The 14,644-nt window shown below is 37.7% G+C and overlaps 1 pseudogene; it reads right to left on the reverse strand.

The window, feature by feature from the left end:
* Nucleotides 1–13,949: 13,949 nt before the first annotated feature.
* Gm14706 lies at nucleotides 13,950–14,204 on the reverse strand (annotated as a pseudogene).
* Nucleotides 14,205–14,644: the final 440 nt, after the last annotated feature.

Genomic DNA, 14,644 nt, shown 5'->3' on the forward strand with positions numbered 1-14,644 from the left:
CTTGGCCTTCACCTACCAGGGGATATAGCTTCTTCATTGACCCAGCTGTGAAAGCCAAAAATAACTCTAGCATTGCCAGGTATTCTCAGAGAGATCATGTGTTTCTTAAGTAAGATCCCTGTCCTTGAATAGCATATACCAGTATGCTAAAATAAGTAGTGGTTTAGATCCTCAAAAGGGAGCAAATTGAAAAACATTGTCCTGTGGAAGCAGAATTACAGAGAATAGACACTAAGGAATAGGCTCAGCAGAGCTGTTGGAAAGACAGAGCCCTAAGCACTGATTCCTGTAAATGCATCCGGTTGAAATAAATGGTTATAAAAATTTGTAATTATTTAGGGTCATAGAATGAATGCAGAACAACAAATGGCTGAGGCATGAAGAAGATTTCAAGAATATCTGTAAATGCTTTGAAGAGCTAAAAATGGTATTAATTATCATAGGAGTGCCAGAGGCCAGAGGAACAGAAGACAAAATGACAGTAAGTAGATGAGACATGGGAAGCCTAAAAAAAAAAAAAAACACGGTGGAAAGAAGATTTTGTTTGGAGAAGAGAAGAAAATCCTTTATCATTAAAAAAGAGAAAAAGGGAAATCTATCTTAGGTAATAGATAAATACAGTATACAGAGTTCCCTAGATGATAAATACAAACAACAAAAAACCCACCATAACACAATTGAAGGAAAATTTCAAACACCAAAACCAGTAGAGCATGAGAAATTACAGAAATAAAGCAACTGACTCCAAACCAACATGAATAAAATCAACCACATAATTAATGCCAATATAAAGTCAGTATAATATGTGCAAGTTATTTTGAACCACAAAGCTCTATATCCTAGCTAGATTGTCACTGAAAAGTAAGGATGTGATAAAAATATTTTTAAGCTTCTGGCTTAGCAAAGACTGGCCAAGCAAAAATCCACTTGGGAAGCAGGCTGGGAGGCAGTACTCAACCTCATGAAGATGTGGGAAATTTAGGGGAGAGATGGATATACAGGGTAGGTATTTTTATTGTTGTGCATAAAAACCAGAAGAAAAGGAGAGTGTTCATGTTAACTGAGAACAAAGCTTTCTGAGAGCACCAAGCAGTGGTAGTCATAACATCGCAGGTGAGCTCATCTCACTCAACTCACTCAAATATGGGTCTTGGGAGGACAAATATCTACACTGCCAAGGATCAGCCGCAGCTCAGTGACAGGTTCCTCAGAGAAGGGGTATCTGGGTGCTGGAAAACAAATGACTCAAATTCAAATCATGGCTTACAAGCCTATGCTCTGCTTGAGACAGCTTTCAGATTGCTTTCTCTATATTCTGTCCAAGATAACTTTCTAAAAACTCTCTGGATAGCTCATCTCTTGCAGATCAAAAGCCCAGTCTTTTATTTACTTACCAACTCAGTCACTACTCCAGGTCCCCTTTTGATTATTCCATGAATCAGCAGCCCATGACACTAGCCTCTTGATTCTTAGAAGGAGACAGCAAGCACATTTTTTTTTAAATTTAAACAATTCAAAAGAATTCAGATATCTGCTTGCTTTTGTTAAGCACAGACAATAAACTAGCTTTGTGCAACCCCACCCTGAAATTGTCATTCTACCTTGTCTGGACCTGGACCTAAGCTCCCTTTGCCCCAGGCTCATCTTGAACTCAAGAATCTGCCTGCCTTTGTATGTACAAACAAAAAAATTAGCTGAATCTTGTTCTATGATTACCAATCCCTAAATCTCCTTCCTTAGTATCTTTCTGATAAAGTTGGCTCATAGAGCAGCTGACTCTGTTCTTTTAGATCTGTGAAGCTACTTATATAATTCATATTGCATCCTTATATTTTTCATAGTTGCAAAATCATATATTTGTGAACTCACGTTTTCAGAGTTCTTTTCCACAGTGTTAAGGGCTGTCCTGAAATTTCAGAGTTTACTTTTTTCCTTAGACATTAGCCATTCCCTCATCTCATGGACTCATGATGTCTTTACCATGCAATCACTAACCTTGGCAGAAAGTACATTTCTTGAAGGAGGAATATGAAGTAGAAAGTGTGTGTGTGTGTGTGTGTGTGTGTGTGTGTGTGTGTGTGTGTGTGTGTATGTGTGTGTGTATGTTTTATACCCACAGCAACCACTAACACTCATGGAGGCCCATACCCTGATGGCTCTGTTCCAGGGACAAGAACCATGTCATGCTATCCCTGCCATGGCCAAGCCAGAATCAGCACTAGACATCAGCAAGTTTAAGAAACCAGTAGTGAATTATGGGTCTTAATCAGTGAGTATGAGAAGAAAATAACTATAATGCTTTACATTTAAGTGAGAAGAAAAATACCTCACAAAAAGGAGAAAAGAGAAAGTAAAAATTTAAAACTAACACACCATAAAGAAAATGTGCAGTAAGATAATACATACAAAGAAATATGAAAATTTAATTAAGCTATATTTGCTAGTAAAATTATAGAGGCTAAAATGTTTAACTATGAAATACAACTGAGTAATTTCTTGTTCTTGAAGTCATGTTCATGAAAAAATGTAGGAAGTGTTAGAGCCAATGAAGAGTAGTCATTTTAAAATCCCAAAAATCTAAATTTAGGTATAAATATCACATGGCACTATGTAAGGAACCACAAGAAGAGCCAATCATGGTAAGATTGTGTTTAATAGACTTATCATCAACATAGCCTTAGTTGGTAGTGTATTTCTACAAGTAATGACATCAATGTGGCAGAATAACATAGCATCATATATTTCTGCCATATTTTTGTATATAGTATGTGGATGTGTATGTATGTTTTTGCATGTGTCTAAGGCAAATGTGTACACATGAATCCAGAGGTTGATGTCAAGAATCATTTTTGATACTGCTTCTACCTTATTCATTGGGGCAGAGTCTCTTAATCAAACTGAGTTTGTCAATATAGATAATTTTGTTAGTCTTCTGACTTATTAGGTTGGTTACAGATGAGACATCACTTCCACCTGAAATTTACACAGGTTTCTGGGCATTTAAACTCTGGTCCTCATGTTTGCATAGCAAGTGCTTTGACTGCTGTGTCATCTCTCCAGCCCAAGTACACCATTATACCATATTTCAATAATGGTATTAATAAGCTGGAGACATTATAATTAGGCAAAAGTCTATAATAAGTAAATGTTATATACCATTTTTGCAAACTCATAAAATATACAAAATAATTTGATCCTTGTCTCTTCTATTTTTCTTATAAAATAGGATAAAGCTGTGTGTGTGTGTGTGTGTGTGTGTGTGTGTGTGTGTGTATGTAGTATACATGTGTCCATGCCACCATTAATATATGGAGATCTATTTGCAGGAGTTGGTTTTCTCCTTCTAGTATAGGTGCTTGAGACTGAACCCAGGTTACTAGACTTGGAGGAGAATGCCTCTTGTACAGGCTTCAGTTTGGTTCCCAGAACCCATGTCAGGAGCTTTCATTGACCTGTAAGTACAACTTTAGAGAATCCAACACTCTTGTCTGACTTTTAGGGTTCCTGTCTCTCTCTAATTAAAAATAAGAATATTTTAGTTGGGCCATGGTTGTGCACGCCTTTAATCCCAGCACTTGGGAGGCAGAAGCAGGTGGATTTCTGAGTTCGAGACCAGCCTGGTCTACAGAGTGAGTTCCAGGACAGCCAGGGCTACACAGAGAATCCCTGTCTAGACAACATCAAAAAATATTTAAAAATACATACTTCTTATAAAAAACAAAAACTAATCTCAAATATACTGAGATATTTCTTCTTTGATGTGGGCTGGTTTTGATATTATAAAGTTGTGAGTACTTCTAATTAATCTGAGTTCAGTATTTCATTTAGATTTCTCTAGAAACATAATAAACCTCACCTAAAATTTATACTTAGGAATAAATTTTCATGAAAATTATAAATACAACTAAGAAGGAAGAATTTTAATTACCTTAAGAGACATAAAAGCATAGCAATCCAAATAGTGCAATTTGTCATAGGAACAAATACATATGTGTGTAGAACACTACATTAACAACTATTAACCATTTTTTTTCTCAGTAGCTATGAGTAGGAGCAAGAGATGCTGGACATGAACCTCATAAAAGGATGATGTAGGGAGATTCATTAGGCCCTTACCTGAAATGTTAACCATATCTTTCTACACTTCCTTCCTAGTTGTATGGAATTCTGTTTATTCTGTCCTGATCTTAGAAGGTGCTAGAGTACAGAGGGACAAGACATTTGACTAAAGGGTGGAGAGAAGATTCTATCTATGAACTAGGGGAAATTTCTATCAATGCTGGAGTGAGACTTTAGTGGAGCCTCCTTGAGGTCACATTTGCTCCTAGAAATAAGCCTTCATCTGTGCTCTGTAGAGAAGTCAAAAACTCATTGGTTACTCAGGTTGTTCTTTACTTGAAATGTGATATGGTCTATCTTGGGTGGCCTGTCTGGAGTGAGTAGATGCTTGTGTTCGTCTCCCCAGGAAGGGTTAACGTTATAGGATGAGTATGGGTGGGGATAATGAAAAAATGCATAGTCAGCCCAATCAAGTATTAAAATAACTTATAACTGAAACCTCTACTCTAAACATGTGACCTAAATAAGCTCATTATAGATGCACTAGGATGAGCAATGTATGAGAACCCATAATGGTGTTGGATGGTCTAGCTAGGAGGTAGAGATGTCCAGTAGTGAGGAGATCAAAAATCTCACACACAGCTAATGCTTCCATGCCTTACTCCAAGTCAGAAGCTATGTGCTCTCTCTCTTTTTTTAAAACAAAGTAGAAAGTTACCATATTGTGAACACTCCACCAGTGTTTCTCAAGGCATTCATCCACACAAGAACATCATTTCTGGATTTCTGTAATCTGAGAAGGGTTTGAAAGAGATATTTCTTCTTCAAGATGTATTGGAATCTCAGAGGAATACAAAAGACTGTCAGTCTCAGGCTGAAAAAATAACTCAAAAGGTCAAGTGCTTTCCCTGCAAGTATGAGGACCAGAGTTCATATCCATAACATTTTTATAAATGCCAGCAAGTTGTGGCCTACAGTCTGTAATCACTGCATTTGAGAAACTGAGACAAAAGATAACTGGAACAGGATGACTAATTGGAGTAGCTAACCTTCGAATAACTGAATTCCTCAGCTCTGGGTTCAAGCAAGAGACTCTCTTTCATTATATGAGATCCAGAACAACTAAAGAAGAAACGTAACATTGTCCGGCTTCCATAGACACACAAACAAACATGCACACATATTTATTCATACATGAGACAACACATACATGAACAAGTACACATACATGCACAACATACAAACATACACACGATATTATAATTTAATTAAACTTTTTATTAATTAAATTAATAAGTTAATTTCCAGGTTCATTCATCACTCTGAACAACCCAACTCAGTGGGAAAAAAAGAACTTAGAAAAATCTCTGCATCTTTTGGTCTTTGGATCAAAAGAACTACACACTCTTGGAACATGAATTGACTGCTCAACTGCAATCCAAAGTCCCTCTGGTTTAGCATAGGCAGAAGAAATAGAAGGCCACAGAAACAAAGAATTTGGCAGAAACAGCAATTATTTATGCACTGTAGGAGCACAAGGTAGAGAAATGTTCCAAAGCCAGAGTGAGAGGTTGCTGGGGAGGTTGAAGAATATTCAAGATATCCTGGGTTCTTGGAATACCTTGACTGTCCCTGGAGAAAATACATATGAAATACCACAAGGGTTTGATAGTATCCAATGTTAAATTCCATTTTCAAGGGACAATAATTCCAGGATTAAATACATGAGAACTTAACTTGGGCATGAAAGTCATTGCTCCTCTCATTGCACAGAAGGGTCATTTCTCACCATGCACTCCCAAAGGTAGGGAAATAGAAACTCTTTTTGTGAGAAAATATTGGCATTGGCCTGGAGGGAGTACTTAACTCACAGAATAAAGTTGAACTTTTTGTAAACAATTTTTCCTCCAGTACAGGACTGAAATGATTCAATGCTTTTCAAAAACAGGACTCAAAACTGAAAATACAGCACCATTCTTCCTGACATATTTAACCTCTCTCTTGGGATATTTTCAGCCCTTCTTAGACTTTGTAACCTCCCAGGATACTCCTCTTTAGTTTTCAAGCTGAAGCCATTCATAAATGTCCATTTTTTTTCTGTTTCTAATCACAGTGCTTTCACAAACAACACATTCTGGTGAGGATATAGAGAAGGGGGAGAAGAACAGTTCTGGGATGAATGAAAACTGGCACAGGCACTATGGAGAACAGTTTGGAGGTTCCTTAAGCAACTGGAAATAGAACTACCATATGATGCTGCTATACCACCTCCATGTCCGTGTCTGAAGAAATTTAAGTGCTTCTACACCTATTTTTATCACGTAGCTGTTCATGAGAGTCAGGCTATGGAATGAGACTATATATGCATATAGAGATGAGTGGATAAAGAAAATTCAGTATTCATATATAGTGAATTTTTTATAAGCTACAAGAAAGAATAAGATTGAAGTGGAAATCATTATATTAAATAAGATATATTCCAGGCTAATAAAGATATTTATTTTTTCATATATATATATATATATATATATATATATATATATATATATATATATATCACATAATAGAAAGGAAACTACTATTAGAGTGTGAGAAAGAACACCAGTGGGAGACAAGAGGAAAGACAAGCTGCAGGCATAATGTTTTGTAAGCTGTGTAAAGTTTACCCTTGGGTTATTCAAATGTTGTGTTCTCTACCCTCGTATCTTGTTCCAAACTGGACATGGCAATGCAATGCTTATACAAAAAAATCTTCTGTCTTAAGTTTGTGTAAACAGTTCCTGCCATTTAGTCTCTGCCTTGACAATAAATGCTGATCACCCAATGGCTGGGCAAAATAGAGAAGAGTGTGGGACCTTAATGAAAGAAAAGAGAGAAATAGGGCCAGATCATTGTGGAGGATGGAGTGAAGTGGAAACTTAAGGATTCTTTGGAAAGTTGTTTGGAAGGTGTTTTACTGGGCCAGGCATGTGAAGGAACATTTAGTTGAAGGCAACACATGTGAAAGGATGTTCTGCTTAAGCAAGCGTGTGAAAGGACACATGATGAAGGATTCTTTGCTAACAACACACATGTATTCGTTTGCCTTACATTGCATAGTTGAGCCGCATTTGTCAGGACTCCATAGAGAGAAATGCACCAAAAAAACCAACCAACAAAACAAACAAAAAACCAAAACCAAAACCAAAACAAAACAAACCAAAAAAAAAAAAAAACCCCAAAAACAACAACAACAACAACAAAAAAAAAACCCAAAACCTTCTGGTTGGTGTGCAAAAACAACAACAACAACAAAAAACCCCAAAACCTTCTGGTTGGTGTGCTTCATTGTTTCTTGCCACTTCTGTGGATTCAAGCTGATTGTCAGAGTGATGTTGGCTTAGACAGATGCTCAGCTGAGGTGAGACATGTGCTGAGGCAATGCCCCTGGCAGACACGTCATGTTTGGAGGGATATAAACAGGACTCCACAGACAGTGACTGAGACTGAGCTTGGCTTATTCATAGAGCTAACTGTGCTTTGGTTGTTAGTCTCACATATCCGCTCATCTTCACTTCCCTGAGAGAAGCAGAGCTGAGAACTTCTCCTGGTGTTCCTCCTGGTCCCTCCAGCTGACTCATGGACCTATCTATGTTATGTAGTGCCATCACTGTTGACTCATGTTTGTCATCCCTACACTACAGAACTGGACTACTGATGTATCTGTGAAGTGTTTGTGAGTGGATCAAGCTGCCTCCACTAACCTCTAATCTGAACTGCCAATTTCCAGACAACACTGATGAGAGTTACTCCAAAGAACCTTTCTAAACAGATCTACTTGTCCTGTATCCTTTCTTTCCCACAACCTCTGGTGGGTGGTTAAAGCATTTAAGAACCATCATTAAAAATAGGTTTTGAAAAAAGGAAAATTACAAGGAGGAATTGATGTGATAAAGAAGGGGTCCATGAGTACTTTCTCTAGCTCCTCCATTGGGGGCCCTGTGTTCCATCCAATAGCTGACTGTGAGCATCCACTTCTGTGTTTGCCAGGCACTGGCATCACCTCACAAGAGACAGCTATATCAGGGTGCTTTCAGCAAAATCTTGCTAGTGTGTGCAATGGTGTCAGCGTTTCATGGCTGATTATGTGATCGCCAGGGCCAAGAAGTGGGAGTGGGTGGGTAGGGGAGTGGAGGGGGAGGGTATGGGGGACTTTTGGAATAGCATTTGAAATGTAAATGAAGAAAAAAAATATATATGTATATATGTGTATATATATTAAGTAAACTTTAAAAAAAGCCACAAAGAAAAGAAGGGGTCCAAAGAACCAGATTAATAATAATATGCAAGTATCATGGGATAGGGCTGGAAGATAGCCAAATTATCATAGAAGTTTAAGAAACATCATGCAACTGCTCACCTATTTAATTGCAGTCTTAAATAAATCTTGATTTATTGTTCAGTTGTTGGGGATTAGCATAAGGTAAATATAGAAACCGGATTAGTTCACTGTTTACATTTATGTTAAGTAAAAAACATTTTCAACAAGCAAAAGAGATGAAGGGGTTAATATGAACTAAGTCCATGATGTATGTCTAAGAAAATGTATTAAAGACATTCATTTGCATACTAATTGTAAAAAGCAGAGTTGACTTTGTGTGAATTTACTGAGAATTACATATGATGGTTTTAGGCAAGGCCATCTTTTTCTGAGCTGAAAAGTTGGTAACAAAATGCTAGAACATGGGGATAGGGAGATGGTTCAGTGGTTAAAAGCACTAGCTGTTCTTCCAGATGACCCAGGTTCCATTCTCAGGACCTATGTGGTAGATAATAATCATCTGTAGCTCTAGTCCTAGGGGATCAAATGCCCTTTCCCTGTTCTGGCCTCCAAAGCACCAGGCACACATACACTACATGGGCATACATGTAGGCAAAACACACACATACATTTTTTTTTTAAATAGGACCACTGTCTTCTTTGGGGGTTTTATAGTTCTTTGCCTGCAAGACTTATTCAATGTCACATGATTTTATAGTTTTATAGTTTGTTTTTTTTTTTTTTTTGGTCTGCAAGGGCTATACAATGTCACATGATACTTACAGCACCAGGAATAGTGATGAAAATCAAATCATTACTTTGTGACATGGGTCTGTATGTTGATTTTTCCTAAAAGAAAATAGTTTTATATTTTAGCTTGTGGCTATTATTTCTAGATTTCTATCAAAGGGAGAAGAAGCTCTAACTTACACAAAGAAATATAGCAAACTGACTGAAGCTGGGATCGGAAGGGTGACCCTCCCCAGGGAAGGACATTCAACTTGGTTATCCAATCCCAAATGGTAACCTCTGAAAACATATGTACAAATAACATTATGTGGACCAGGCAGTTTATATTTAGAAAAATATATTTATATAATATATATATATTCATGCAATAACAATTAATAAAAAAGAGATCATGAATTTGAAAGAGAGTTGGGAGGTGTGGTTTAAATATGCCACTCCCAGGGAGTGGCACTATTAGGAGGTGTGGCCTTGTTGGAGTAGGGGTGGCCTTGTTGGAGGAAGTATGTCAATGGGGAAGCAAGACTTTGAGGTCTCATATATGTTTAAGTCTGGCCAGTGTGATCCAGTCTTCTCCTGGTTCCCTTTAGGATAAGATGTAGAACTCTCAGCTCCTTCTTCAGCACCAAGCCTGACTGTATGCTGCCATGCTTCCTGCCTTGATGATAATGGACTGAACCTCTGAACCCGCAAGTTAGCCCCAACAAAAAGTTGTCCTTTGTGAGAGTTGCCTTGGTCATAGTGTCTCTTCACAGCAATGAACACCCTGAATAAGACAGGAAGGATATATATATATGTATATATATATATATATACATATATATATACATATATATATATGTATATATATAGGAGGGTTTGGAGGAAGGTAAGACAGAATAAACATGCAAATAAATTACAATAATAAAAATAAACAAAAGGGCGGAGTGAAATAAAATAATTTTCAATTGAAGGATAGACAGTGATTCCATCGAATTTTATATAATTTGAAAGGAAACATTAGTTAACATAATTATGTTATAGTTAACATAGGAAACCTAAAGAAAAAATAACTTGTGAATTTAAAGAGACATTTATGTGTGGCCGTAAGACTTTTGCCATGTTATTTTGCATTTATTTAAAGAGTCCCCTTAGGGCTTTGGGCTGTTCCTCAGTAGAACTGTGTATAACTAGCATTTGTGAGTCACTGGCTTTTAGCCACACCGTAATAAAGAACCAAGAGAACAAATATGCTCTTTTGGTGACATATTGAGGAGACTGTTTGCCAATAGTCTTTTACATTACCATCAGATGTTTGTTACCAAAGATCATACTTTGTGTGGTCATATTTGCATATGGACTTTAATGCCAATCATTCTTCAATTTAAATTTTATTATATGCTTGTGTTTGTATGTGTAGCTTCACTTGTGAGGATAGGGGGTATGTGTGTTTGTGTTTGTGTGTGTGTGTGTGTGTGTGTGTGTGGTGTAGGTACACATATTAACCCTAGTTGTTCCTTAGGAGCTGTCCTTTGAGTCTTTCACTGGGATATGGGATTTACTTGTTTAGCCAGGCTGGGTTATCAAGAGTCCTGGGAGCCACCTGTCCCTACTTCCCTAGCACTGAGATTATAAGGCATGCACTATCATGAACAGCATTTTACATGGTTGTTGGAGATCAAACTCACTTCCTTAAATTTGCATAGCAAACAGTTTACTTGTCCATCTTCCTTGTCTCCACGTTGCATTTTTAATGGGCATATTATATTGTAAATTTATGTCAAGAAGATATTAAATCATTTGAGGATTTGGGTATATGCATTCTACTCTGGATTTTACTAAATACAAGCAGAACCAAACATACAGTCCAATGTCCTGCCTTTATGCTTCATTTACAGTGGCAACAATTCTATAGATACAAGTTATAACTCCCTGACATTATCTGTTGTTCAGGTGGGAGATTTCACCCTGTAGAGTCATAGTTTATACTAATAACAGAAGCAAGATATTCTGATAACTAGGAAGAGAGGAGACCAGGGTTTAGAAAGAAGGGTAAATTGGAAAATGAAAAGTAGTCAAGTATTGCAGCTATTGTGATCAATTTGGAGAGAAAGATTAAGTAGCTATGTCCCATTTTCTCCTAGTTGAGTAGTAAGAGGTAGAATTTAGGCACCCTCTAAATTACCTTGTCTGTCTCGGTAAAACCTATTACAATAGATAACAGTGGCCTGGATTCACAGCATGCCTGATGACAGCAGATGAATGGGATCCAACTTCACAAAACTTTTGATGGGGGTGTTGGTATTACCATGACTCTATGTTGGAGCATAGGAGTGATTGCAAACATTGTTTTTGAGTGACCAAGTTAGGGGCTGGTGCCAGTTGGTTAGTCAGCTGAAAGAATGGTGCTTACAGCTTTGTGAGCACAGCCTTCAAAAATTTCCACATGGGGGCCATCAAGTTGTGTTTCAGTCCTATGAGCAGACAAAAGGAGTACAATGTACCTAAGAACATCATGACTTCTTTCCAAGGTATATTTAGTTTTATATTCAATAATTTACAGTTTGGTTGAAGAGTATTTGTGGCATTAAAGCCAATCTGTTGTAAAGTATTTGCAGCATTAATGCCAAGTTGTCATAAAGTAATTGTATCATTCAAGACAGTTTCTTGTTCTTGCTCTCTTTTCTTCTTGTTCCTGCTCCCTTACCTTCTTCCTCTTCCTTCCCCATTCCCATTCCCCTCCCTCTCTACACGCTCATGGCAGGTCTCTAATTCTCTCTAATTCTCTCTCTCTCTCTCTCTCTCTCTCTCTCTCTCTCTCTCTGTGTGTGTGTGTGTGTGTGTGTGTGTGTGTGTGTGTGTGTCTAGTATCCCCTCAACTCCCTTCCTCATACCCTAAAGAAACTCTATTTTATACTAGAAAAAAGGCAGTTTCTTGAATAAATAAATGCTCTTCTGAGATTGGGCCTTTTAGTGTCTGTGAGATTTTTCACCTATCTAAAGCCACATATCATTAGGTGTAAAGAAGCCCCTTACATGGAGAATTATATAGATAGGAGAAAATGTTTACGCCTCAATTTCATATCTTTAGTAATATCAAGTGGTGAGAATGAAGATCCACCACGTGGAAGGTGATGCTTTTGCCCAGTGAGCATCATTTTGGAGCCCCACATGTGCTGGTATTTCACATTTCTAGAGAGAGCAGCTTTGTCTGTGAACTCAAAGGGCTCTGAATGCTGGAGGAGTACCTGTCAATCCATTGAAATTCTCCCCCTATGAAGACTTTTAGGGACATATTTCCAAGTGACTGTCAACATAAGCCTTTCCCAAACGATCTCCCCTGATTGCATTTAATTCTATTTCCAAGTAAATCAACTCCCTGGAACGTTTATGTAAGCATGTTGCTCAGCACATTTATTACCCAGCAGTTTGCTTACCTGGAAAATGCCTCTTCGCTCACTCTTTATGAAAGTGATGGTGACATAAATAGCCCTCTTGGGAACTTTCATGCTTTCTGACTTTTGATGCCTGATAGGTAAGAGACCTGCACAGTTCAATCAACAGAAGAGAAAACACAACACTAATGTTCTTTTTCACTTAACAGCCCTTCCAGCTGTTTGATTAAACTTTTCTATTTTACTTCTATTATGTTTTATTTTAAACTCACACATTTACATTTTTTAAAAATTGAGTTAAATGAGGAATGCTCTTCCAAGAAATTGTTAGTACATTATTATTTAATTATAATGTATATTTAAGAACAAATGTGTGTTTGTCAAATATTCTTCTGTTGGAGCCTCACTCACATGGGTAGGTGTTGGAATGTGAGGGATCTATGAGATGGTGATGTCATGAGGGTGGACGCTCATGAATGGAATTAATGTTCTTATCAAAGAGACCCCAGAGAGCTCCCTACCCCATATACCTTGTGAAGTCACAAGGAGAAGGCTCACTTGTGTTTCAGGAAACAGCCCATACAAGACACCAAATCTTCCATGTCTTGATCTTTGAATGCTGGTCTCCAGAGCCATATGCATCCATTGTCTGCTATTTATAAGGCACCCAGTTTATGGAGTTCTTTTATAGCAGTCTGAATGAATGATCTAATGTCTCCTTACGAACTTTGTTTTCTTTCCATCCCCCAATATCCACTCCCCTAATACACACTTCATGCAAATCCATGTATACATGCCATGTACAAACATATATATGGAATCAAGACACACTAACCAACAGAAACAAGTCAGTGGAGAACAAAGAAGTTACTTTCAATGAAGACTCATCAGACAAAATTTTATTACCTTCTCCTGGCAACCAAAGGTTATTTTCATCACCTGAGTTGGAGAACCAATTTAAAGTAAAACCAAAAGAAGGCAACCAAGTTCTGGCTATTACAAATAAGGCTGCTATGAACATAGTGAAGAACATGTCCTTGTGGTATGGTGGATCATATTTTTGGTATAGCTGAGTCTTCAGGTAGAACTATTTCTAATTTTCTGAGGAACCACCAGATTGTTTTCCAGAGTGATTTTACCAGCTTGTAATCCTACCAGCAATGCAGGAGTATTTTTCTTTCTCCACATCCTCACCAGCATGTGCTGTCACTTGAGTTTATGATCTTTGCCATTCTAATTGGTGTAAGGTAGAACTCCAGGGTCGTTTTGATTTTCAGTTCCTTGATGACTAAGGACTTTGAACATTTCTTTTTTTCCCCCCATAATTAAACCTTTGTTAAAAAACTGACACCAAAATAGGAGATCATTGTTGTAGACTTTATAAAATCAAACAATAATTACATTGTAAAGTAACTGAAGTTGATAAGGCTTTCTGTGAAAAACACAAATTCAGGAACATGTATAGATGATTAGTGTTGCTTTCTTCTAAATGAACAGCCTTCTGTGAGCCTGTCTCTTCCTCCTGTGGGCTGGCACTACAGAGTTGAACAACCCACACAAAGAACTACTGTCTGAGCATGGCTGAAAACTGTAGTAATCTTGTAGCAACCTGGACATTTCACATCCATGAAGTAAGAATTTGGGCTCTGAACCAGCCGTTTCTTCTTATGCTTTTTCTTCTCCTCTTTCAAGAAAGGGTGTAATAGGTCTCTAGCCAGAGGCATGGTGACGGCTCTAAAAACGCAGCCACTCCAGATCACAGAGCTGAGGTGCTTGCTTTCGAGCTCCTGGCAGCAACTCTGAACATTTCTTTAAGTGCTTCCTAGCCATCTAAGATTCCTGTTGAGAATTCTCTGTTTAGGTCTGTACACCATTTTTAAATTGGGTTATTTGTTTTTGGGGAGGTTAATTTCTTGAGTTCTTTGTATATTTTGGATATTAGCCTTATCAGATATAGGGTTAGTGAAGATCTTTTCCCAGTCTGTAGGTTGCTATTTTGTCCTAATGACACTGTCCTTTGCCTTACAGAAGCTTTTCAGTTTCATGAGGTCCCATTTGTCCATTGTTGATCTTAGAGCCTGAGCCATTGGTGTTCTGTTCAAGAAAATTTCTCCTGTGCCAATGAGCTCGATTACCCTCAACCAAAAAAATGTATACAGATGTG

Source organism: Mus musculus, chromosome X (assembly GCF_000001635.26).
Source record: "Mus musculus strain C57BL/6J chromosome X, GRCm38.p6 C57BL/6J".
Lineage (NCBI taxonomy): Eukaryota > Metazoa > Chordata > Mammalia > Rodentia > Muridae > Mus > Mus musculus.